We start from the raw sequence: 26,791 nt of genomic DNA, 5'->3' as shown, positions 1-26,791 counted from the left end.
ATTCTGGTGCTTTGGGATTTGTTTTGGGGCAGTGGGGATAGGTGGTGGGTTTTTTTGTTTTAGAGAGACCCTTTCTTTTAACATGCAGATTACATTTCATTATGTAATAACATTAATAGATCTGTTTCCCCATTCAGCTGCACAGATAACTTTTGCATGTACTAACATTTGGAGTGAATGGAAGTTGAGACTGAAAATGCAGCTGGACAAATGTTATCCAGTTATTCTACCTATACATTAACTCTGCCATTTAAACCATTCACTTTTCACTGAACATACACCTTCCCTTTTAAAAAAATGTATTCCATAATATTTGAAGAGTTTCACTGTAGGCATCACTGATTTTGTCCATGTTGTCACAGAGTTAGTTTATAAATTAGGTAATTTGCTATGAAAACAGACACAGCCACCAAATGAAAACAAGATGCTTACAGGACAACCATTTTTCATCCCAGTTTAATGGGAATGTTCCCGTTCCTCACACTACAGCCAACTTTTCACTACAGTTACCTCATGACTCCTCTACTTAGAAACACATACAAAAACCACCACCAACAACAAAAACCCAATTCCCTGCCAGAGCAACAGGTCACTTTTCCTATTGTAAACTAATGATGTATGTTCTAGGAAGCCAAACATTCTATTCATGCAGTACTCCCTTTGTCACACTAGACAGTGTAACAAATCTACACTATGGACTAAAAATTCTTTTGCAGTTATAAAGCTATTTTTGATTTAAAGGAGTGTAAAAAGAGCATCTTAATCCTACTTTGTATGGACTCCTTTAAAAGCTGATTTTGTGTATTTATTCATTCATAAGAGATCACAAATACACAGATTCAGAACAGTCATTTTTTGTAGCTGAGTTATGAATATGAGCTCTTGAAAGTAGATCTTTCCAGTGAAAATGCGGATATAAACTTCCTGCAATTGTCACCATTACCTTATAATACTGTACAACTGGAAAAAAATTCTTCGCCAGATCATTTAATAGATCACAGTTGCTTGTACTACATAGCACAGATAAGGTAACTGATAGTCTTTGCAATGGTATAATTTGCTGTAGTGAAACCAAATCAATGCATTTTGAAAATGTAATATGAAAGATACATGTTCTGAAAACTGAAAATCATCTAAATAAAAAACAGAGTCAGTGAATAACAGCTTTCCCCACTAATTTAATAACTTGAAGCAGAAATTGTGCTGTTAAACACAACAAATAAGATTCACTGAGAACATTTTTCGTTCTACGGCACTGAAGTCTTGGTGGTAATACTCAGTAAGTAAGCTTCATTATATATTTAACCTGGAAAATGCAGAAAATGTGCAGTCTTACTTTTAAGACAGGCAGAATTATTAATATTGGATTCCTTGCAAACAGCATGTCTTTCTAAAGAAAGAGCCTGGTCTTGTGAGGCAGATGGGACTTATTCAAATAATCTTCTTTTCTGTGATCTGGCCTTCACAGCACAGAGCATGGGTGTCTTCTCTCAAGTTCATAGGCAGGTTGCAGTCATTGTAGAAGACTCTCCATTCCCCCAGCCAGCTCCCTTCCTTCCACTTTCAAAGGAATATCCCCAGTCTTCTTCCTATCTTGCAAGGCAAGTATGCAAAAAATGATTGACTTTAGTAGTCTGAAGTACATAGCTCAACATTTTTCTGAAGTTTTCACACAACATCCTCATTGGTTCCATTGCAGCCTGCAGGGCTATTTGAGTTCAGCCATGGGTTAGGGATATTTCAAATTATTGCTTTCTTTGCTTTAAAGAGTTGTTCTAGATTCAAGCTGTCTGATCTCTTGGAAAAGCCCTCCCATACTAGCAACTCAGGCCATCTGAAGGCTTCCAACGCCTCCTGGTGTTCTGCCAAGAATTAGTCTTCCTTCTTTACTTGACTAGCTTCTGCCAACTATAGGACCAATTTCAAAGTGGAAGTGATTGTTTCTTTACTACATCTAATGAGTCCTCCCAGCTCTTCCACACTCAGTTTGAATGTATTCTCTCTTCCCCGGGCAGACATGGGTCTATGTGGAAAGTCCCACTGGATTTCCATTATACCAGAGTAATTTTCTCTCTCTAGTAAATAAAGGGATTACTTTATGGAGTTCATTCTTCTTTTTCAGTCCCCTCAAATGGTAGCACTCCTGTCTAACTGCCAATAAAGGATATCATAGCACACAAACATCTCTTCTCTGCCTAAAAAGCAGAACCAGTTTATCAAACAGCAGGAAATTTGGATGGAGATGCTGTCCATTATTGAACAAGATCAGCTGATATCCATTGATCTGAAGAATATTTACAACAACTTTATGGTCACAAGTGTCTGTGCGGATTTATTTGGATATGTCGGCTGTCTCTGATACTACTGAGCACAGTTTTGTTTACAGGCCCTGTAGTCCCCCGGGGGAGAAATGAACATACACCTTTACCCCGATATAACGCGACCCGATATAACACGAATTCGGATAGAACGTGGTAAAGCAGTGCTCCGGGGGGGGAGCGGGGCTGTGCACTCCAGTGGATCAAAGCAAGTTCGATATAACGTGGTAAGATTTTTTTGGCTCCTGAGGACAGCATTATATCACGGTAGAGGTGTATCTGCTTTTTCTTTAGAAAGGTCACAAAGGGAGGTTTAGAATGATTACTCCTCTTCACACAGGGAATTATTTGACCAGCCTGCATCTTCAATCATGGGGAGGATTAGTGAGGGGACATGAGTTTTGGTGTTCTCATTATCTGTGTCTCCATCATATCTGACCCCATCAGCATAATGGAATGAACAAGGTCTTTTAGGATTGGGTCTCATCCACTTTGTGTAACCCAGTCCCCAGCCTCAAAGACAAAATATTGGTAGGTTGGAGGAAGCAGACAGACTTGATGAAGATGATATCAACACACTATATTGAGGAAGCATGCCCGCTATGCACAACAGAGATTCACAATCTAGGTGTCTTGTTCTCTTGTGCAGTCTTTTATACCAGTGCAGAGTGAGCGCAAACTGGCTGTAAACCACTCCCATTTTGATCTGGTAGCATTTTACGTCCATTTTGCACTTGTATAAAATGTCTGTGTAAGATGAAGGGCCATGGAGGATTGTGTCCCCTCGGTTACACTAGACCCTAGGCTGCTGCTGATTGTTCAGGTAGCAGCTGTGGCCATCACACACACACACCTGCACCTCAAAGTTAAAATATTTATTGCAATAAGTTCTACACAGGGCTGTTCATGGAAGCTGTTTGGAATTTGAAGCTAGTGCAGCAAGTGTGGCCGCCAGTTTATTAGGCAGAGATTCACACAGAAATGACCTTATACTTGTGCACCAGGACCTGCAGGGGCTAACAAATTTTGGAGTTCAAGCTTTTCTATATATCCCTCAATAGTTTGGGGCCTAGTTATGAAGTGCCATGCAATATCACCAGAGTTTAGATCAGTGGAAGGGGGTTGAGAACTAAGAAGGGAGGAGTCTCTACTCAAACTCATTTCCGTCCCTTGGCAGTCAGGGCTCAGATTTGTTAACCTTCCAGCTGTGCTCAATCCCAATGAATTGATAGGTCGATAGATACAATGAGGATTCAGGGCAGCTGTTAGGGAATTTTTCTTTAGGGGGTTAATTGTTGTATGTCACACTTTTTACTCCTTTGGGGAAACTGCTTCCTCCTCCTATCCCCAGACCTCCTGGCTAATGACCCAATTTTACATTCTGATCTAAGCCCATTAAGTATTTTTGGACGGTTCATGACAAAATCGTTGCTGAAAGAACCGGCCATCTTTGATAGAGTAGCTAAGATCACACCTCAAGCTAGAAAAAGATAGTGGTTCACTGGCTTACTTTCTGAACTGGTCCACATTAATTTTCTAGTGTAAGGCCCATTTGGGGACCGTTCTGTGAGTCTTCCCCTCTGGACGATTGCCTCGTACAAAGCTTATCCTGGACCTGAGATACAATATTCCTTGGTGGACTCTGGTTTCCAAGAGCCTAGAGGCCAACAGGTGCTGGTGCACATGCTGATGAGTTTTAGTACACAGTGCTTTACAAACATTAACAGTCATAATCCTATGTGAAGTAGGCAAGTATTATCCTCCCTATTTTACAGATGAGAGAAACTAAGGCAAAATCATGATACGGCTTGACCAACCCCACAGAAGGATGAGGAGTTGGTATTAGAATGCTTCCTGTCCCCTAGACCATGTTGTTTCTCATACTACCCCTCTTTTGGCCAGAGGTTAACTGAAGACAAGCACCCCTTCAAAAGCACAAACTAATTTAGGGTGCTCCTAACTGCCCAGTGGCCTGTGGCTATCATTTTCATGGACCTAAGTAGTCAGCTATCTGTGGCTATTAAGAGGAGGCCATCAATAAACTGCAGTTTTATGCAAAAATCAAACTTTCAACACTAACCTCAGATTTATGTTTTCAAGGCCATGGCTGGGAGGAAAAACAACTGGATGCTTAAAAAAAACAACACCACGAAAGCAGAGATTCTCCTTTAGATGTGTTGGTCCCCCAAAATCATAAAGGAACACATAGCCATGGGCTCCACCTGATCAGAAGCTAGCTCTAGGCAGAAATTTATCTTTGATTTGTTGCATCCTGTTTTGTAACTCAGGGGAAATGATATATGATCGGTATTGGTTTCCCCATACCAAAGAAAGCAAATTATTCAGGCAAAAGGAAAGAATTGCTTTTTCACCACTTTTCCAGTTCAAATTAATTGCAAAATATATACCAACATACCATACAAATGCCAAAATTGATATGTTTTGCCTTTGTAAGGACACCCACAGTATGAGATATAGGTTTTAATAATTTTTGTTAAAAAAAGGCCTAATTTTGAAACAGGCCTATTTACAAACACTTTTTACAACAGCCATGTGAGCTAGGTAGCCACAAAAGTAATACTATCCATATTTTAGTGACTGAAAAGCCTAAACAGATCAAACAGCAAAGTAGAGATGGTGAAGCAGAGATTAGAGCTCAAGAAATCTGGACATCCAATTCGTTAGACTGAACAGGCAATAGCACATTAGCCATTTAGGGCTAGATTGTGCCTTTAGGTAGAGCTCCCTACAGGCCAGAGTAGTCAAGGCTCTACGCACTTCCGTCCCATTTTCTTGTAACAGGGAGTAGCGACTGCATGGGCTTCCCCTCACCTGGTGCTGTGAGACAGAGAAGCCACATGGTAAGTGAAAGCGTGTGTGTGTGGGAGGCAGGAGGTGCAGATTTTATTTTCCCATATGGGGCTGCATTAGATCCAGCCATGATCATTCTAACCCTAACTTATTTAATTAAAAAAAAAAAAAAAAAAGTAGGTCATTAGTTTTTGTTTTGGAAACAGGCAATATAGCTAGACCACAATGAAGACCAATATTGTGTGACATTTCATTTAAAAGAAGAAAGGCAATTTTTGAGTAACAGAGGTACAAAAAAAGCAGCATTTGTAATTCATTGTAGCTGTGGAATGTGATCTGTAGAAGCAATCCCAAGGGATTAGAGTGGCTTGATTGTGTTTACTGTCAATTCCACGTCTTTAAAGGTGAAACTGGTAGAAGGCTCTCTTTACAGTACGTGTGTGTAATTTGACAGCAGACCTATGCTTATTTTAGTAGGTTCGGTTTCTCCAATATATGCGGCTGACCTTGTAATTGGAAAACCCATATGCAGTGCTAATGATGTACAATGAGAAAACCCAGCTCCAGTTCAAAAATACGCATTTTGATTATATTGGATAACTATTAGTAATGTGTGACAATATTTTGTGACGATATCTTCCGTGCAGGTCATTTGCCACAATACAAAATTCCTGATCCGTGGTTCCTATGCTCTGGCAACAGGGCAAAATGCTGTGATAATATTCACAGGTCCATTGAGTTGTATTCGATCCTTTATGGTAACATTTCAATTGCAAGTGACTGCTCATGAAAATCTCAGAAGTAACAGAAAACCTTCTAAAGTATGAACCTGGCAATTAAATGACAAAAATACTTCACAAACATTAGAAATGACCTATCAGGTCCCCTAGTCCTGTGGGCCACAGCTCTCAGAAGGAGAGTTGTCTGGTCAGATGATGTTGGTTGTGCTCCTCAACTCCAGTTAGAAGAAAGAGAACTTACAGGAAGGGGAACTGTAACGAAGTACAAGTAGATAGTATGATTCACTTTTTAACAAAAAGCACAAAACACAGGACCTGACTATCTAATGATTGAAACCAGTGGGACTACTTGGATGAATAACTGCTTGCCAGTGAGAGCAAGGGATTTGCAATCTGATCTTTACCATTAAATACACCTAAAAATGCACACATTTACCTAATATTCCTTTTCCAGGTATGCAATTGCTGGTGCTGCCACAGGGATATTTTGTGACTGTGACAGGAGGCATCCACATGAGTAAATATATTTATATTAAAATGTGGCTCATGCTCTAAAAAGCTTGACAAGCCCTAATGTAGCAATGCTCCCCCTGCCCGTGGTAGGATATTATCCTACAGTATACTCAAGTGCTTTGTGCAGTCTAGTTTAAAATGTTTTAAGTGATCTAGCTTCAAATCATTCCTCCTTTAAAAATCTCAGTGCTGAGAAATAGCACCTGATAAACTGAAGAGATTTGAAATTAAGTTTTAGTGCTCTATGTTCTCATTCATAGTAAATAATTCCTTTCACCTTTTTATGAGAGTGGACTTGTTTGTATTGAAAATTATAGACGCCAGTTATGGCACTCCTTATAGAGTGCTCTACCCTGAGGTTTGATTTCAAAAGCCAGGCAGTGTACAGTACATTCACTGTTGACAAAAATTCATTTAGAGTATATTACATCATTCTTCAAGAAGTCTGCAAGAGGGGTAAGAGTCAATGAAGGGAAACCTGAAGTGATCTCTGATGAATTATTGTGTTAATCATGTTGGCACCAGTATGTCTGGTGTCTAACGCTTATGACATGCAGCTTATCAAACAGCACAGTACTAAACTCCTGATATATTGTGTAAACAAAAGATGTATGCAGCAATACATGCCTTTGTAGTGAATTGTGGAAGTAGAAAACTAGTTAAGGCAAGGGGGGAAAAAAACCAAGACAACCCCTCCTCACCACCCCCAACACACACCATGTTTCAGAAATACATAAATAAGACAGAAGGGGGTTCCTGGTGAAATTCAGTGTCCATTCCCAACATTAGAAAGAAGATAAAAGGGTACTGTCAAGGCTGTTAGGCTTAACTATAGACCTACTGCACTATACCAGCTCTGTTTGATGTTCAGACACAATGTACCTGTATGGACACACATGCATTTACAGTTGTATTCTCTTCTCAGAGCAGATTTTATACATGTTCAATACCTGGCCTGATTAGAAGAATCAAGAAAGGAAGGAGAGCAGAAAGGAGAAAGGTAGAAAAGGGGGGTTGGAGATGATGTCTTATAAATAATTTTGTACTATTTTAGCAAGACTAGAGGCATTCACAAAAACCTTAGTTCAAGGATTTATTTCAGGGGTGCACAAACTTTTTGGCCTAACAGCCACATCGGGGAATAGAAATTGTATGGCAGGCCATGAATGCTCACAAAATTGGGGTGGGATGGGGGGGGGAGTGCGGGTTCTGGGGTGGGGCTGAGGAGTTTGGGATATAAGCGGGTGCTCTGGGCTGGGACCGAGGGGTTCAGAGGGCGGGAGGGGGATCAAGGCTGGGGCAGGCGTGCAGAAAGGGATGCAGGTTCCGGGGTGGGGCGGAGGATGAGAGGTTTGGGGTACAGGAGGGTGCTCCGGACTGGGATCGAGGGGTTTGGAGAGCAGGAGGGGGAGCAGGGCTGGGGCAGAGGGTTGGGACGTGGGGAGAAGCTCAGAGGGTGCAGGCTCCAAGCGGCTCCTGGAAGCAGTGGCATGTCCCTTCTCTGGCTCCTACATCTGCAGGCACCGCCCTTGCAGCTCCTATTAGAGCATGTAGGGGCTGGAGCGGGGCCATGCCACGGCTTCCAGGAGCTGTGGGGTGCAGCCGCCGAGCCACGTGGTGTGGCTCACGGGCTGGCTTAAAACAGCCCATGGGCCGTAATTTGCCCACTCCTAATTTATCATCCCCCAACCCGCGCCGCTTCCAGCAGCTCCCATTGGCCTGGAGCAGTGAACCGCGGCCACTGGGAGCTGCAATCAGCCGAATCTGTGGACGCGGCAGGTAAACAAACCGGCCCGGCCCACCAGGGGCTTTCCCTGCACAAGCAGCGGTACAAGTTTGGGAACCACTGACCTAGACACAAAGGCAATGCAAAAATCTCTGCTCTACTCCAACCCTTGTGCCTCAAATCCTGACCTGGAGAGACCTAGGAGTCAGGATGGTTTTCAGAGCTATTCAGCCCTTTGCTTTTATGATGAGACTTCCATTTAAATGTCAATTGTTATTTAATAATGTCAGTTGTATTTCAAATAGACACCTGTCCATTAGGAACTGGACAGAGGTCACCTCTTTGTGTCAGCTTGAGTTATCTGTATTGGATGTTAGATCCATCTTACAAGCCCAACTTTTCATGCTTTCAATTCAGGATCTGGCACTTACTATTCATTTGTTTCAGCTCTATCACGTTTTTCTCATTGTATCTTTTCAGAGTCCCATCCCCAATCCCAAAGCTATATACCACAGGAAACCTTCACTGGGGTTTATCTCGAGTACAATAATATATAGGTTGTTCATTTAAAAAAAAAAAACACATATTAGCTAGCACATGCTAACCAACATGTTCTAAAATGCTAGTATAGAAAAATCAAATTGTATATTAATGCTTTGTAGCTGGGCGAATTGAAATTGAGGGGGGCGCTTTCTCAGCAAGCACCACTGTGTGAACCTGGTGAAAGTTAGTTATACAAAAGATGAAATCTGATGCAAGTTATACAATGTACAATTTCCCCTCCACTATTACCTTACAGGATTTTCGTGTAATAATTGATTTGAAATAATCACAACTCATTTGGAAGTTTGTCCGCTTTGAAGTCAGTAATAATTACACTTTTGATTCTTTGACATACTTTGACGTACATTCTTTGACCTTCTTGTAATTTTAATGGGCACTTGGGGCCATGAAAACCCCTAGAAACAAAGCCTACATCTCCATTATCTTCCAGATATCCCCTAAACAGAACTGAAAAGCTCCTTTAGAACAGAAAGGAACACTGTACTTGAAGTGATCATATACAGAGAATGTCTTAACAGCTGCATTTATGGTAATCACTTGAAGATGAAAGTCCTACATGCTTATCAGTCTTCAGGATCACTTTTCTGCATTAAAGAAAGGTTAAAATGATCCTTACCTTGTCAGTGTTAATGGAACATGCAGCACTGTACCTATCATAGTATAAAGGCTCAATTCATACCAATTTAGTCTTTGTATTGCACTAGCATTTCACAAATCATTGTATGTGATGCTGAATATGCTCCAAAATTTCCTTAGGGATTGAAAGGACATATTATAAACTTAAAAGTGCACAACATTTCCAGCATTCACTTGATGTGAACAGTTCCGTCCCACTCCCCGGCAATAGGCCTCATTAAAAACTACCTCTAGAACTTGTATCTAAACCCTATAAGGCTGATTAGTTTGATTGGCCTAATAAAGGGGGAAAAAAGTACAGTATATTTCAACCTTCACCTGATGTTGACAAAGCCTTTACATGGCATGGTTCCCGGCTTTCTTAGCAGACAGACAGAGTTTGCAATTTAACTGTGCTGAGGAGTTACACTGAAGGTTACGGATTAATTTTATTTTGGAACCATCAAGTACTGGAGACAATAAATAAATTTCTTCAAAGAAACTATAGCCTGATTAATGCAATTTATACAGTTACATTTTTAACTTCGCTTGACACACCGGACCTCAACATTTTACATGGAGATGGTCAGGAATTTTTCTCCAAAATTCTTTTCTAATTAAAAATGCCCTTTTTGCAAACAGCAGTTTTTCAATGAGAAAATTTAAATTTTACCACAAAATTCAATGTTCCGTTCACAGCTCCCCAACTGCCTACCTGGAAAACTTCTGTCAGGCAGAAAGTGAAACTGGCAAGAGCCTTCCAGGAGGGTTACCAACGCCGAGCTCTCTGCCTCCTTGGCTCTCAGCCTTCCTGCACAGCTGCCTCCCTGCTCCCTATCCCCCTACCCTTTAGACTCCAAGATTGGAGAGGCAAGAATCCCAGGCACTCAACCTTCCCAGCCCCAGAGCTGTGAGGGAAGTGGGAGGCCGAGCAGCTTGGCTCTCTTCCTCACTGGCAGCCAAAGCTTGGTGCAGGAGGGAGGTGTGCTGTGAAACAGAGGGTTTCCTGGCACACTCTTTTACTTAAAATCCCTTTCTTTAAGAAGTTTCATCATTTTGCTTTTTCTCCCAGTTTGGGAAGACCTTTTTTTCCCCCTCAAAACTGAAATTTTTCACAGGAAGGGAGTTCCGTTTTATGGCTAGCTCAGTTTTTAAGCCCATAACTGAATAAAGAAAAATAGGTTCATATGCAGCATTTTCCTGCTTGACTATTACGGCTGCTTGTGCTCCCTAAAAATGAAACCTACAATTATAATTTCTATACAATATACATGCACCACACATGGATGTCTTAAACTGAGGCGACATAAAAAAATGCATTTATCATGCACCTTTGACCATCTTATTGTGGCCACTAGTCCATCTCTTCAGTATTTAACCTAACATTTCAAACAGATGCCTTTGTTTTAAAAAAAGCCACCTAGCAAAGAAATATATTTCTCCCTTTACATGAATATGTAAATTTCCCCACATAATACCTTGACTCAGAATGGGCAAGATTCAGCCTACAACATAGGTGTCACTGTCATGGCTTTAAAGTCTGTTATTTCATGATCCCATAAAGGAAAGCAATAGGAGTTTTATATCATAAGAAAGAAAAGAAAAGAAAAGAAAAGAAAAGGAGATTCCCAGCCTCCTAAGGGACCCTTGCATCTAGCTCTGGAAGGGCCCAAGATACTGGACCTTAAAATTCATAGCATTTTTAGGTCTGAAACTATTGTGTGTCATTTTAGAGGTTTTATGGGTTCCCCTGAGGAATGCATGGTGGGACTCCCGGTAACTAATCCCTCCATCTGGAGATACAAGTGCATGGATACCAAAAATAGTCCCAATAGGTTTTATGTATTCTATACACGCCACAGTTTACAGTGTGTGCTATAAAATTTTTATCCATCTGAATTCTGGATAGGCCTATTGCTCCTTTACATGCCATGAGCCTGACTGCCTCTTCACAAGGAAAAAATACTTGAGGGAGGGGCTCTGGGAGAGGAAAAAAATCAGCAAGGATCATCTCATGATGCTTGTGCTAAATCACGAGAAGAGGAAGAACAGGAGTTTGCTGCCCAACAGCAGTAATGCCATCCCTCAAATCGCTTTCTCAGGAGGCCAAGGCTGTTCATGTGGAAGCCCTATGCCTCTGCTCCAGCTTGAGTCTCCTCTGCCACAGCTCTAATGGAGCCATGCTGCCAGGTGTTCTCTTCATTGTTGTCTGTGGGGGGCTCCCAATCTCTCCTCAAAAGGTATTTCACCAACATAAAGATTCATGGAACACTTAATACGCCCTTAGGTTACATTATTATACCAGTGGCTTTCCCTGCCAGCATCTAGGAGAATAGAGGTAACAGGAGGAGGAGGAGGAGGAGGAGGAATGGGGTCTGCTAGAATATGCTGACACCCCATTCCTCCCTCTTTCAGTCAGTCATCCACTTTCTCACCTACAGACACTGTACTTCATGAAGAGACAGCAGTTACTGACTGCGACTGGTGGGAAAGCTACTATGGAATGACTGACTCCAGAGTGCAACTGTACAACTGTCTAATGGAAAAGAAAAAAATAAACTAATGAATTTTTGAAATGCATTTTGGTTTCTCTTAATCTCTCTGGCTGGAGCTGCCCCACTTTGTATAATTGAGTATTCATTGGGCCATAGAGATTGAAAAAGACTTGTAGCCCGGTGGTTAGGGCAGTCACTTAGGATATGGGAGACCCAGGTTCAAAGAATCATAGAAATATATGGCTGGAAAGGATCTTGAAAGGTCATATAGTTCAGCCTCTGAACTGAAGCAGCTACAAATATCCCTAGACCATCCCTGATACATATTTGTCAAAACTGTTTTTAAAAACCTCCAATGATGGGGATTCCATAACCTCCCTTGGAAGCCTATTTCAGTGCTTAACAATCCTTAATGTTAGACAGTTTTCCCTAATATCTAACCTAAATCTCCCTTGCTGCAAAATAAGCTCCTTACTTCTTGCCCTATCTCTGTGTCCACTGGAAACAATTGATCACAAGTTCTCTTTATAAACAGCCCTTAACATCACTGAAGACTTATCAGGTGCCCCCCAGCCCCAATTTCTTCTCTCAAAATTTTTTACTTTTTCCTCATAGGTCAGGTTTTCTAAACCTCTATAAGGAAAATGCTGCCTCTATGGAACTGTCCACACACCCTTCCCCCCACCCTGTGATACACATTTGTGAAGTGTGAGGGTCAAGGCTTGTGGAACCCTTTAAAGTTTTGATTCTGCTCTTTTCCTGCATTATCTTTTCCCGCCCCCATATTTTTCCAGTCTGGAATGACCTAAAAGTTTGAGAGTATATTTAGTATTATCACTCAAGTGGTAAACACAATGCTATGCTATCTGGTTAGCTATTGAGCCAGCCCTTGGCTTTCTGAGATCCAGAAACACACTTGCAAATTACCTCAACACTATTCGGTCATCTGTTTCAGGAAGCAGTTAAGATATTACTTGAAAGTGGATGTTTTTGTTCCAATAGAAGTATGTGGGATTCACTCACACAGACCCTATACACTGGCCTGGAGCCCAGATAAAGTCAGTTGGACTCCTGGGCTGGTTCCTTTGCAATATTGATCAGGGCCTTAAATTAGTAAATCTGATTGCAGAATACTGGACAAGTTACTTCATGTTTTCCTCATAAGCCAGCACAGATTCTTTTCCCAAAGAACTACTGACAATGATAACTATCAGCATAAAATCTATGATAAGTAGAAAGTCTTCAATTATATTCTTGCGATCTGCATATATCCAATGAAGTAGCAGCAGCATCTAGATCTGAATATATTTTATTCATAAGGATAATTAATTTATTAAAAGCTCTATTCTAGACATGGATTCAAAGTTTAATAGCAAGAATGATCATTTCTCACCCCTGTTATGATAACACAGGATGATGTAGCAATTTATGATGAAGAAATGTTTGTTTGTTTACCTGCCCCCCCCTCCACTCATGCCTTCCCAGAGTGGCACTGATTGTCTGCCAAAAGGGCACTGCAATAAACATTGCCTTTCTATGGAGAAGCATGAAACTACAAAGTGTTTTGTCAGTTTTGAAAAAATACCATAATGGTATCTCAGTTTTTCAGTCTTTTTTTGATCTTCATCCTTTAGGTCAAGAATACAATTAATAGGAATAAACGTACTTATGTCTATGCACTGTTTTAGTTTCCTCACCTACTTTGTTTGGGCTGTCTAATATTCTAGAAGACAGTGAAGAAATAATCTTTTATTGTAAAGGCTAACTGACCCATCTCCATTTCAATTCAGTACATGAAGATAAACCAATCAAAATACATACTGCTTATTTTTCATGACCACTTTTAAGAGCCAGACTCAAGCTGGCTGTGCTTCAAAACATCAGGTTTCATTGTGCCCTCAAATCATCATTGCAAATTTCCGTGGTTAGGAATAATTTTTCATAAAATGTGCTGCCATAAGCCTCTGTTTTTCTGCTGCACCAGCCTGATTCTTCCATCCTTTGATCCACTGAGTTTGAGGTGGCAGATCTCCAGAAAGGGGTGAAGGTTGGCTAAGGGTAAGTGGATTTAGATAATCACACAAGTTGTTTGAAGTATCTGAATCACACAGATTGGAATCCAATATTAATATAAATTGCAGTGGATTTAACTTCATAACTGTCTACAACTGTCTAGCATAACAGTTATAACTTCATAACTGTCTAGCAAACAGGCAACTGTCTGGATACAATTGGTCAAGTCCCCATTCAAGGCATTAACAAATGAAGTAGACTAAGGGTGTTACCAATATACTAACTGTTATACAGGTATTGGCATAAATTCACAACCAATTTATTTCCTCTATCAGTGCTATCATTGCAAATTTAAAAGCCTGGAGACAATGGCTCATTTCAATTTCAAACTCCTGATGACATTCAAAACTTCCTTTTAGATATCAATGTACCGTAGTTCATGAAAATAATAATAAAATAAAATAATAATAATAATAAAAGACAATGCCAGTTTTCTGCAAGATTTAAGTAGTTGTGTGCCACCCCTTAACCAAGTATTTATAGAGATGATCCTGTCTAGCAACAAATCACAGGAACCTGGATAAACTTCAGATAATGCAACTGCTTGCTGATGTATTCATTTTCAGAAATAGGTAGAGAACTAATTCGGTATTTAGAAATCAAAATGCAGCACACAGCATAAACACATGTGCACGTGCACCATTAAGGCTGTTCAAATCTGATATTTGTTTGTCTGTAAAGTCAATGCAATTAAGAGTCCTTTTCAGCATAGCACTTCATTTTTAAATAGCCTTAGTGGTAAGGATGCATATAGCTTAAACATCTATCTTGTTTGGAAATACTACATTTGATAAGACCACACAATAATGAAATTCACGAGACTCTAGCAGCAGAATTAGTATAAGATCTGCTCCCCAGATTGTGTTAAAAATAACACTTGCTTTTGAGGTTGCCATGTAGTAACTCCTAAACAGCAGAACTGAGGGTGTTAGTGATGGATTTTGTAATACAACCAGCTGGCAGAAGATAAGTTATAAATGAGTTCAAGCACTGTTCTTTTAACTGATTAAAAAATGAAGTTTCTGCTCTTATGAATTGTGTGATACTGCACTGTAACCAAGCTGTCAATATCCATTTAAGCTTTCTTCTTACATATTTGAATAGATCTGCTTATATATCCTGCTCTGAAATTTAATTTTTTTTTAAAAGACTCTGAACATAAAATTAGCTCCAATGTTACTACTACTGTACCATCATTAAAGGCCACCTGTACATATATGTTTAAATGCACTAATTTTAGGGTTATGTGATGAATGCCTCAGTAAGCAAGCTAAGCTGTATAGGGCTAATTAGGTTGTTTAGGCTGATGAAGGAATTCAGCACAACCTTAAAATCACCCTTCCCCCCACCCCCAATATGTTTGGTATTAGGTTCCTTAAGGTGCCTACCACTGGCTGCCATTCTGATTTGACATCACATTAATCTCACAGCTCCCATTCAATCTTTTTACTGGAGCATGAAGCCTGCCTAACAGTCAGATAAATAGCATTATTGTCCCATATAAAAATGCTAAGAAAAAAATAGCAAAGTATATTTTATAATAGACAGATCATTGGGAGTATATTATATATACATTTATATTTTAGTGACAGGTGAGCAGCCAACTCTCTGGAGACCACCACTGGGGTCCACAAGACCACACGTTGGGAACCTCTCTACCATACAACAGCATATGTTGGGGCCTTGCTCTGCAGCCAAAGATTGTTATCCATGGCTTCTAAAACAAGAAAAAAAATTATGGCACATATGTACTAAGTGGCCCCTTATGCTTGCTATTTGAAGCATTCAGAAAATCACCTTACAATTTGGCTTAAAAACCCCATACATTTCATCTCTAAAGGTGACAAGTAAGTAACTGTAAAAGTTCAAATGTATTCTTTCCCCCCTTGTAATACAATAATAAGCTAAAGAGTTGCACTCTTACAAGGCAACAACATCCTCACAAATTAGTAGCTTGATCTTGCAAACTAGTACCGAGTCTCCTACTTGCTTTAAAAAAATCGGTGGGAGTCCTTCCACTGGCTACATTGGGCATTACATTAGACTCTAACGGGTCAGTGAGGAAGTGAATGGGAGAGGAGAGGACACAGCATCTAACTGGACATATTCATTTGTTCAAACTAATTAAGAATAAAGTGGCATTATTTTTAGCAACCATACAAAAGTTTTCTGGCACTTTCTTTTATATTTGTATTTTATTAAGACTCAGCTTTACTGGAGCAATTTTTAAATCATTTGCAAAGAAAATCCATCTTTTTACTGTTGTATCATAACCAATTAATGTGTTTTAGATACTTTTAGTTCCATTGGCACATATCTGAAGAAACACAAATTTAAAAGAAAAAAAAATCTACTGGCTTCATTTGTAAGCTTCCTGAAGACAAAAATAAGGAGACAAAAAACGGTTACCTCTTTTCGTAACTGTTGTTCTTCGAGATGTGTTGCTCATGTCCATTCCATTCTAGGTGTGTGCGTGCCCACGTGCATAGATGTCGGAAATTTTTGCATTAGCGGTATCTGGAGGGTCAGCTGTGGTGCCGTGCTCATGCATTGGTATATTAGGCGCTGCTAACCCTGCATCCTCTCAGTTCCTTCTTGCCAGCAACTCCAGAGGAGTAGGAGGGCAGGTAATGGAATATACATGAGCAACACATCTCAAAAGAACAACAGTTACAAAAAAGTAGGTAAACTTTTTTTTCCTTCGGGTGCTTGCTCATGCCTATTCCATTCTAGCTGACTCACAAGTAGCATCCTCAGAGGTGGGATCGGAATTCACAATCTAGTGGCTTGCAGTACTGCTCTACCAAAGCCAGCATCGTCCCGGGCCTGCTGGGTAAGTGCGTAATGGGACGTGAATGTGTGGACGGATGACCAGGTGGCCACCCTACAGATTTCTTTGATAGGCACTTGGGCCACTAAAGGTACCGAAGAGGCTTGCGCCTTGGTTAAATGGGCGATGACAATCGCCCAAGGTGGCACCTTTGCCTGAACGAAGCAGCAGCGAATGCAGGCAGTGATCCAAGAAGAAATTCTTTGAATGGACACTGGACGACCTTTCATCCTGTCTGTCAGCCACTGCGATGAACAATTGCGCCGATTTGTGGAATGGCTTGGTCCTTTCAATGTAGAAGGCTAGCACCCTCCTGATGCCCAGGGGATGTAATCGAAGCTCCTCCGACTTATGCGGCTTTGGAAAAAAAGAGAGGCAAGTAAATGTCCTGGCCCATATGAAACTGACAACCTTGGGCAGGAAAGCTGAGTGCGGCCGCAGCTGGACCTTGTATTCGTAGACCATATAGGGCAGTTCCGAGGTAAGGCAGGGCAGGCAGATGTTATCGCAGCTAAGAATGTGACCTTTCAGGACAGGAGGAGAGAGCAGGAATCACAGAATCATAGGACTGGAAGGATCTCGAGAGAACATCTAGTCCAGTCCCCTGCACTCATTGCAGGACTAAGTATTATCTAGACCATCCCTGACAGGTGTTTATCTAACTTGCTCTTAAAAATCTCCAATGATAAAGATTCCACAACCTTCCCCTAGACAATTTATTCCAGTGCTTAACCACCCTGACAGTTAGGAAGTTTTTCCTATTGTCCAACCTAAACCTCCCTTGCTGCAATTTAAGCCCATTGCTTCTTGTCCTATCCTCACAGGTTAAGAAAAAAATAAATTTCTCCCTCCTCCTTGTAACAACCGGTTATGTCCCCTCAGTCTTCTCTTTTCCAGACTAAACAAACAATCTTTTCAATCTTCCCTCAGAGGCCATATTTTTTCTAGACCTTTAATAATTTTTGTTGCTCTTCTCTGGACTTTCTCCAACTTGTCCACATCTTTCCTGAAATGCGGCTCCCAGAACTGGACACAATACTCCAGTCGAGGCCTAATCAGCACGGAGCAGAGCGGAAGAATTACTTCCCATGTCTTGCTTACAACACTCCTAATACATCCCAGAATGATGTTTGCTTTTTTGCAACAGCATTACACTGTTGACTCGTATTTAGCTCATGTAAAGCTTGTGTAAAGCCTGTAGCTTGAGAGAGCTCAAATGGGGTTCCTGACATTGATGTGTAGGGAGTGATCGTGACTCGACCAACGACCTTACATGCTGAGATTGCCCAGGTGGTCTCCCCAACCTACAAATTTCAGGGTGTAGCCCAAAAATACTGGCAGGAGCCAGTGGCGATTCGCCTTTTATAGGTGAGGGGCAAGTTTCCCTTCAGGCTCAGACCATTGTCCTTCCGGTGACCAGGGCGCAGCCATAGATGCTTGAGTCTGCCGACTGACCCTCGTCAGTGACTGGCAAGGAGAGGGCAAGGACTGGTGCCTGCTCGAAGAGCATTACCGGAGAGCCAGAGACCGGTGCCGCAACTGGGAACAATCCCGCACTGGGAGGGATCAATGGCTGGGAGACCACCTAGGCGATTGTGATCTGCGCTGTGGCAAACTCTGGCGGGAGGCCAGAAGGTACAATGGCTACGGGGATCGTTATCGTGGCTCAGGTGTCCTGTGCCTTGCAGGTGGAGATAGGGTGACCGGATGTCCTGATTTTATAGGGACAGTCCCGATTTTGGGGTCTTTTTCTTATATAGACTCCTATTACTCCCCACCCCCATCCCGATTTTTCACATTTCCTGTCTGGTCACCCTAGGTGGAGACCTTGGCATCAGGGACCTGTGTCTTCTAACCAGGGATTGAGGCTGTGGTGCCAGGGTCCGAGGCCTGCAGTCTGGGGATCAGGGACACTCCGCTGCTTTAGGGGGTAGTCCCATAACAGTCTTGCCTGTATATGCCAGGGCCTTAGCCAGGTCCATCACCTTGCTTGGTGTCTGTGGTGCTGGTCAGCCTACTTGCTCTTTGGCTGCTGGGCCCGCTTTGGGCACAGATGACCTTATAAGGGGGCTGAGAACCCCTGCCACTCCCAGGAGTCAGAGGTGGGTCCCTGGTTGGGCTAGGGGGTCCGACCGCAGCAGTCCCCCCCAAGGAACTCCAGGGCAGGCATGTGGCCTAATAGCTCCTTTGCCCGAAGCCTCTTTTCCTGTGGTGCCGGTGGGCCCGTCAACTTCGACTGCTTCTTCGGCACCAGGGAGTGGGAATGGTGCCGGGTGGATTCTGGTGATGCGCTGCGCGCCGATGCCGAGGTGCTGGGTGTGGAGTCCGATCAAGAGGGCTTCGAGGTAGGACGAGACAACTTCTTCTGAGTTTGAGGGCGAAAGTTTTTGCAGATCCTGCACTTATTCTTTCTGTGGGACTCCCCCAAACACTTTAAACAGCTCTTGTGGGGGTCACTAATGGGCATCAGCCATCCGCATGATGAACATGGCCTAAACTACTACTCTAACACTTAAAGATCTAACTAAGTACCTATCAACTAACAACAAAGGAGACAGAACAATGGACTGTAAGAACTGCTAACGCTCTTGTGATGTCAGACAAGGCGCTCTGACTAACTGTCACGGCCAGTAAGAAGGAACTGAGAGGGCATAGGGTTGGCAGCACCTAACATACCAATGCACGAGCCTGGCACTCATGGGGGCACTACAGCTAGCCCTATGGATACCACTAAGATAATCTCTGGTAACCATGCACATGGGTGCGCACACACACCTAGAATGGAATTGACATGAGCAAGCACTCGAAGAACAAATTGTTTCTAGAACTATTAACGCTGGTTAATAGTGCAATGGTGTAGTTCTGTTTTCCTAGTCAAAATGTCAATTAGTGGCATCACAAAGGCTTGTTTCAATGCAAAAATAACCTCGTAATGGGAGCTGTAGAAAAAACCAGCAATAGGGTAGATAATCTACTTTACTGAGGACAAAAATATCATTACCTTTGATTAAGCCTGTGCTTAACTCCAACTGAAGTCAATGGGACTTAATCACATGCATTACTGCTGTCCTGAATTGTGGCCTTTCTGGCTTACTAAATGTAAATGAAATAATTTAAAACAGATTAAAAAAAGAAGCAGTATTTTGTATTTAAAGTTATTCCAATATTTTAACACACGTTTTTATGATGCAATATAATACTAGCTGACAAAACTAGCTGACTGGAGCACTGTCATGGATGGGTATAAACTGTTCAGGAAGGACAGGCAGGGGAGAAGAGGTGGAGGAGCTGCACTGTCTGTAAGAGAGCAGTATGATTGCTCAGAGCTCCAGTATGAAACTGGAGAAAAGCCTGTTGAGTGTCTTTGGGTTAAGTTTAGAGGTGAAAGCAACAAGGGTGATGTCGTGCTGGGCATCTGCTATAGACCACCAGACCAAGAGGAGGAGTTAGATGAGGCTCTCTTCAGACAACTAACAGAAGTTTCCAGATCACAGGCCCTGGTTCTCATGGGGGACTTCAATTACCCTGATATCTGCTGGGAGAGCAATACAGCAGTGCACAGACAATCCAGGAAATTTTTGGAGAGCATTGGGGACAACTTCCTGGTGCAAGTGCTGGAGGAACCAATTAGGGGCTGTGCTCCTCTTGACCTGCTACTCAGAAAAAGGGAAGAATTGGTTGGGGAAGTAGAAGTGGGTGGCAACCTGGGTAGCAGTGACCATGAATGGTTGAGTTCAGGATCCTGGCAAAAGGAAAAAAGGAGAGCAGCAGAATACGGACCCTGGACTTCAGAAAAGCAGACTGTCTCCCCCAGGGAACTGGTAGGAAGGATCCCCTGGGAGGCTAATATGAGGGGAAAAGAAGTCCATGAAAGCTGGCTGTATTTTAAAGAAGTCTTATTGAGGGCATAGGAACAAACCATCCCAATGTGCAGAAAGAATAGCAAATATGGCAGGCGACCAGCTTGGCTTAACGGAGAAATCTTCGGTGAGCTTAAACACAAAGAGGAAGCTTACAAGAAGTGGAAACTTGGACAGGGAGGAGTATAAAAATAGGGAGGAGTATAAAAATATTGATTAGGGAGGAGTATAAAAATATTGCTCAAGCATGCAGGATTGTAATCAGGAAAGCCAAAACACAATGAGAGTTGCAGCTAGCAAGGAATATGAAGGGTAACAAGAAAGGTTTCTACAAGTATGTTATCAACAAGAAGGTGGTCAGGGAAAGTGTAGGACCCTTACTAAATGGGGGAGGCAACCTACTGACAGATGACGCAAAACTGTAGTACTCAATGCTTTTTTTGCCTCGGTCTTCACAGACAAGGTCAGCTCCCAGACTGCTGCAATGGGCAGCACAGTATGTGGAGGGGGTGAGCAGTCCTCAGTGGTGAAAGAAGAGGTTAAGGACTATTTAGAAAAGTTGGACATGCACAAGTCCATGGGTCCGGATCTAATGCATCCGAGGGTGCTGAGGAAGGTGGCTGATGTGATTGAAGAGCCATTGGCCATCATCTCTGAAAATGTGTGGCGATCAGGGGAGGTCCCGGACGATTGGAAAAAGGCAAATAGAGTGCTCATCTTTTTAAAAAGGAAAGAAAGAAAATCCGGGGAACTACAGACCAGTCAGCCTCGCCTCAGTCCCTGGAGAGAAAAGTGATCAGGAACAGTCAACATGGATTCACCAAGGGCAAGTCATGCCTGACCAACCTGACTGCCTTCTATGATGAGATAACTGGCTCTGTGGATATGGGGAAAGCAATGGACATGATATACCTTGGCTTTAGCAAAGCTTTTGGTACGGTCTCCCACAGTATTCTTGCCAGCAAGTTAAAAAAGTATAGATTGGATGAATGGACTATAAGGTGGATAGAAAACTGGCTAGATCGTCGGGCTCAACGGGTAGTGATCAATGGCTCAATGTCTAGTTGGCAGCCAGTATCAAACGGAGTGCCCCAGGGGTCGGTCCTGGGGCCGGTTTTGTTCAACATCTTCATTAATGATCTGGATGATGGGATGGATGGTACCCTCAGCTAGTTCACAGATGACACTCAGCTGGGGGGACAGGTAGATATACTGGAGGGTAGGGATAGAGTCCAGAGTGACCTAGACATATTGAAGGATTGGGCCAAAAGAAATCTGATGAGATTCAACAAGGACAAGTGTAGCGTCCTGCACTTAGGACGGAAGAATCCCATGCACTGCTACAGGCTGGGGACCAACTGGCTAAGCAGCAGTTCTGCAGAAAAGGACCTGGGGATTACAGTAGACTAGAAGCTGGAGAAGGCTAACAGCATATTGGGATGCATTAGTAGGAGTATTGCCAGCAAATCCAGGGAAGTGATTATTCCCCTCTATTCAGCACTGGTGAGTCCACATCTGGAGTACTGCATCCAGTTTTGGGCCCCCCCACTACAGAAGGGATGTGGAAAAATAGGGGAGAGTCCAGCGGAGGGCAACAAAAATGATTAGGGGGCTGGGGCACATGACTTATGAGGAAAGGCCTAGGGGACTAGGCTTATTTAGTCTGCTAAGAGAAGAGTGAGGGGGGATTTGATAGTAACCTTCAACTACCTGAAGAGGGGTTCCAAAGAGGATGGAGCTCGGCTGTTCTGAGTGGTAGCAGATGACAGAACAAGCAGCAATGGTCTCAAGTTGTAGTGTGGGAGGTCTAGGTTGGATATTAGGAAAAACTATTTCACTAGGAGGGTGGTGAAGCACTGGAATGTGTTACCTAGAGAGGTGGTGGAATCTCCATCCTTGGAGGTTTTTAAGGCCCGGCTTGAAAAAGCCCTGGCTGGGATGATTTAGTTGTGGTTGGTCCTGTTTTGAGCAGGGGGTTGGATTAGATGACCTCCTGGGGTCTCTTTCAACCCTAATCTTCTATGAGAACATTTTGATTTTTTTTTAAATCTAGTCCTTTGCATCATTCAACCCTTACAATGAAGTTTCCTTGTTAAGAATCAAGAGACTTTTCAAACTGTAATATGGTCTATCGTAAAATAATGCCAAGTTATCATGTCATGACCGACATGTATGAACTGACTTTTTTTTTTTTTGGTAAAAACCGAGTAAGAGCCAGATCATGCCAATAAACACAGGAGCAATTTTATATATGGGAGCCATCACACTGAAACCAGTGGGAATAATGTAAATGAAGTTACTCACAGGTGTAAGAATTTGCAGGATGCCACTGTAAACCTCTTTACTACTGAAAAGGTTAATTAATATTGTTGGGGGAAGAAGGCGATTGTTTTTTAAACAGACAAAATGATTCTTTGGGTTGTGTTGCTAGATTTTTAAGTATATTGTATATTTTCAGATACCCTACAGATCTTGAGATTATGCTTTCCGGGATTCCAGTAAAATACATTTTGTACGGCAGCTGTACCAAATTATATGGCTTATACCAGTTTATGTGGCAAAAGTAAAAACTCCAACTCTCTTTTATCCCCCTCTGCCAAACAGAAGGTCACATAACTCCTGCTCTCATGCTCAATGTACTGCTTCGCAAACTCATCAGTAGAAGGAATTTACCTTCCCTCCCCCACCCCAGCCCCTTTCTAGTTCAGATAGATTACATCTGTAATCTGAACCCTACTCTGTTCTTCCAATATTTCACAATAAACTTGGTCTTAATTCTCTACTTGCTCACAGTACCAAAATTTACACTGGTGTAATGCTACTGAATTAAATGAAATTTCTCCAAATTTAGCACCAATTCAGAAATCATTTAAGTGGTGGTTAATTTAAAACATATACTTAAGTCACTAAAGTCAGAGAGAAAGAACAGGATTTCACCTTTTTAAAAAACAATCTGACTTTTCTTTTTTTTAAAAGTTCCTTTAACCAATAAAATAAAATAAGAAGATGCACCTCAGAATGTGGAAACTGACATCTTGCTGTCTCTTGAGAAGTTTTCACAGGACAGAACTCACTCTGCATTAGGGTACTTTGAATACTGTCTTAAATTCAAACTTTTTTCTATATGGAGCTTTGTTTTTTCTTTAGCTTTATCTTTTTCTCATAGGCAGATGATGAGCAGCTTAAAAAAAAAAAACCCACACAGAACAGACTTGCTATTCTTTAAATCACTCTTCCTAGTACCCTCCTTCCTCCAGTGCCAGGTTCTCTACCCAAGTCCTTCCAAGCCCCACTCACCATGCATTCACAGGAATTCACCAGCTTCTTTTCTCCTTTTCATCAGCCATCCATTCAGAAATTAATGCCACCCCATTCTAACCACTGGCAACAGCTACACCATAAGCCCCACCACCCTTCTCTCTCTCTCTACACAGCCCTCTTATTACCAGAGTCATGTACCCCCTCCCTGATATGAAGGAAAGAAATGCCTAGGGGAAATTTGATAGTGTGTTAGAAGTGTTATTCCTGGGGGAATTCGGCACCAAAAAATTAGAAATTCCGCACACAATATTTTAAAATTCTGTAAAATTCTGCATATTTTATTTCTCAAAATAACACAAAATAAACTTGCCAGTTTCAATTATTTTGGTAATTTATTTCAAAATATCTGTCAGCAAATGTGTCTGTAATAATACAGACGAAAAACAGATTCTGGTAAAAAAAAATTTTTTTGTTTGGAAAAATAGATTCCTTACTAGACATATTAATACAGAACTCTGAGTAATTCATTTAAATTACAGTACAAAATTTTATTTTTGGCACTCTTCAGAAGCAGTGCAAAGGCTTGGGGGTGTCAGAGGTAACAGAGGAGCTGAGAGAGAGGGAAGGAGCCTGGAGTGAACCTGGAGGGCTGTTGGGTGTGAGAAGGAGAAGTATGGAATAGGCTTTTTGGGGGAGGGGCAGGATTGTTAGGGAGTTGGGGAGCCTCCCGCATGCAGATCCTGGCTGACCCCAACCTCTCCCATTCAGTCAGACATCTGCCCTTGTCCCTGCACCCCCATCCCGATGGGTCTCTGCAGCCTCCTCCCCCCATCCGTCCCTGAAACCCCCCTTTCCGGTCTCCAGGTGGCCTTGCACCCCCACTTCCATTCAGCCCCTGGCTCAATGCTATCACCCCATTAGCTCCTGAGCCCACGCCCCAGTCTGTCCCCCCATTAGCTATTCTGAACCCCCAGGAGCTCTATGTATCCCACTCTGTCTGTCCTAAACTGGCTCTGCAGGCAGGGTGCTGTGATGAACTTCTACTCCTGGGGGAATTCTGTGCCACTGCACACACACAGAACTCTTCCCCCCTACCCCCAAAAATACATTCTGCCCTAGAAGTGCTGCAGTTCCAACTTTTGCCCATAGCAGGCTGCTGTGGCACCAGAACCGCCAGCTGCAGTCATGCTGTTGGCTGTTTGTTGCCATCACTTCTTGGACAGAATATATTTTCTGTGGGAAAAAAATAAAATTCTGAATCCTGTTTCCATTTTTGAGATTTTGATGAAAACATCATTAAAAATTTATTTTCTCCCTCCCCCCGCAATTTTCAATCAGCGCTAGTGTGTGGTATGTCGGACTCAGATAAGTGCTTTCAACATGATTCTGACCTAAGAAAGCACAGTGATTCTCTTTACATTGTATTGCAGTGAGTGGAACATTAACAAAAGACATGAAAGTGAAGAGTCAGAGGAACTTCATAAAAAGAAAATGAATGGTTCCAAAATCCTCATTAGTTGAGGATTGTTGTGTATCTTTATTGGACTGAACAATTAAAAGAGTTCACGACGACTGTCCTTCATTTGAAGAATAGCGTGGAATCTGGTGGAAGTCTTAGGAAAGACAAAATGTGAATGACTGGCATTTTTAAAACTATTTCCAACCACTCCCCAAAATAACAAAATCTAAGAACTCTGAAGTAGTTAAACAAGACCTCTGTTATTTAGTTTGCAGACTCAGACTGATTAGCAAGTTATAGGCATAGTGTAAAATAGAGATAGTCTCTGTCCCATCTCTTCATGATGTCAGCATGTCTGAACAGCTTCCAACAAACAACTGGAGGGGAGAGGAATATCACACAGTTTACCTAGAATGTCAAATTCCCTTCTCCACCCTCTCCCATTTGACAAGGAATCAGGGTAGCTTAGTGGTTTAAAGCTTATGGAATCAGAGATATCTAGACTCACTGGAATAAAAGGTTCAAATTCCAGTAGGGTTTCATCCTTCCATGGTAGACCCAATTGAGTTCTATGTGAAAACTAAGGACCTGTTTGCTCAATATTGACATTGAAGATCCAAGGGTATTTTAGTTTGGGTAGAGATTTAACTCCAGTGTCCTTGGACAAAATTTCTCTCGTGTTTTGCATGGGAAGTTCGCCAAGTATAGCTGTTCTCTCCCACTTCAATAAAGAGGGTGAAGCAATTCCTATATGAATATTTTTTTAAATGTTTTATGAATCTTCAGGATGAAAGATGCTATATAAATGTGAGACATTTTTGTGGCAACCATCCACTTTCAGATGAACATGAAAGGACTGTTTGGTTTGGTTCAGTTTTTTTAAAAAATAGAAGAATGAGGATCTGAAATGCAAGCATTGTTAAACTACAGTTTTTTGTTTTTCTTTTGTTTGCAGAACAAAACTGCATATTTTGGTATTACAAATTACTATTTCACACAGTATAACTGAAGACTTCTTTAACAGGACTGGCCTATCCTTTGAGTATTCACTTAAGCAAGTTTTAAGAAGATTCTAGATTGGGCATAAATTAATGTGGAGAAGATTTAGGAGCTTTAGAGTGGTTTCTGTTTTACAGACTTGATAATTACTGTACCTCTCCTTTAGCACATTTTCATTCAGTTAGTAAGTTTACCTTTCTTACAAAGAACTTCAAAAATATTGAAAGACAACACACTATCAGCTGACTTGTACTTGGCAACCTCAGAAAAAAAGATGCCATTGAGCACATCCATTAGAAACACCAAAAGATTAAAAAGTATGGAAATTACAAGTACGGTCACATATGGAACTTGACATCAACCATGACAACCAATTCATGCATTCATACTATTAAATTTAAACATTTTAAGGTTAAGATATAAGGTTGTTTGGGTAAAAGTCAAAGATTTTTAGTACTTTAGTATTTTTGTTAGAGGCAGTTAACTACTAAGTCTAAATGATTGAACCAAATGATACATTGACAACA

General features: G+C 41.7%; 1 protein-coding gene across 19 annotated transcripts in view; it reads right to left on the bottom strand.

Moving 5' to 3' along the window:
- ALCAM (activated leukocyte cell adhesion molecule) overlaps positions 1 to 26,791 on the bottom strand; it is a 157,797-nt gene that overhangs the window by 83,142 nt on the left and 47,864 nt on the right. For 2 of the 19 annotated variants that reach the window (XM_065574170.1, XM_065574213.1), the window contains exon 1: positions 1,337 to 1,589. The exons of the other annotated variants lie outside the window; for them this stretch is intronic. The gene's annotated coding sequence lies outside the window, so the exon portion shown is untranslated. Of the gene's footprint in view, positions 1 to 1,336; positions 1,590 to 26,791 lie in introns of those variants that run through there. 19 annotated transcript variants of the gene reach the window in all.

This window comes from Chrysemys picta, chromosome 1, assembly GCF_011386835.1.
Source record: "Chrysemys picta bellii isolate R12L10 chromosome 1, ASM1138683v2, whole genome shotgun sequence".
NCBI classification, from domain to species: Eukaryota; Metazoa; Chordata; order Testudines; family Emydidae; genus Chrysemys; species Chrysemys picta.
The sequence above is the reverse complement of the archived record's forward strand: the minus strand, read 5'-3'. Positions and strand labels throughout refer to the sequence as shown.